At 42.0% G+C, this 817-nt stretch overlaps 1 pseudogene; it reads right to left on the reverse strand.

The window, feature by feature from the left end:
* Window positions 1-504: 504 nt before the first annotated feature.
* On the reverse strand, window positions 505-772 carry LOC106533573 (lysine-specific demethylase 2A pseudogene; annotated as a pseudogene).
* Window positions 773-817: the final 45 nt, after the last annotated feature.

An 817-nucleotide genomic window follows, 5' to 3' on the forward strand; every position in this document is an offset into this window, starting at 1 on the left:
TAGCGACACATTACGTTCTGTTTTATTTACTTTAAAGAAGTGAGGAGTAGGGAGATGAAAAAATGTTTTTTGATACTGAGACTGGACGAGTAGATCTCGGCAAACTGCCGACTTCAAAAGTAGCTCTTGGTTCAAAACAGGTTGGGCACCCCTGTTCTAGAGTACCTTCATTGTTGGACCACGTATTTCTGTCTTTGTTAAATAAATATTTCCATAACAATATGCATATTTTTTCCCTGTGCTTSRTCAAYAARAGTWACATTCACTGACTTCCACAATGTTTTCTCTTCATTTCTTTGAGTGTTCCTGAAAGCAACAAGTTTCACTTTRGAATGACCTYATTAYTGTATCGTGTTTTTGATCCGAGTTTGTTTTACAGAATGAAATGTCAGAATGAGWGCTCATCAGAGACTGCTGATTCCAKACTTTTTAACAGAGGTCGTATGAAGCTTGAACTGATTAAATCCTGAGGAGAGCAACACAGAGGAAATAAAGAGTCGTGACTTCATATTAAGCTGGTTTATTGWTTTGTTTAGAAAACTTTGGTTGTTGGTCATGTTTYGAACATAAAAACACAAAGAACCGTGTTGTCAGTCCAGGCGCTGAATGAGCTTCTCCTCCATCATACAGTAGAGGGCGCTGTTGGACAGGTCTGAGATGAAGGCGTCACAGGCCCGTCTGCTGATCCCAGAACAGCCTCTGAGGTCCAACAGGGTCAGACAGGAGAGCCGCTTCAGGTAGAACAGACAGCCGTCTGTCAGCTCACTGCAGCCTACACACACACACACACACACACACACACACACACACACACACA

This window comes from Austrofundulus limnaeus, unplaced genomic scaffold (genome assembly GCF_001266775.1).
Source record: "Austrofundulus limnaeus strain Quisiro unplaced genomic scaffold, Austrofundulus_limnaeus-1.0 Scaffold975, whole genome shotgun sequence".
NCBI lineage: Eukaryota > Metazoa > Chordata > Actinopteri > Cyprinodontiformes > Rivulidae > Austrofundulus > Austrofundulus limnaeus.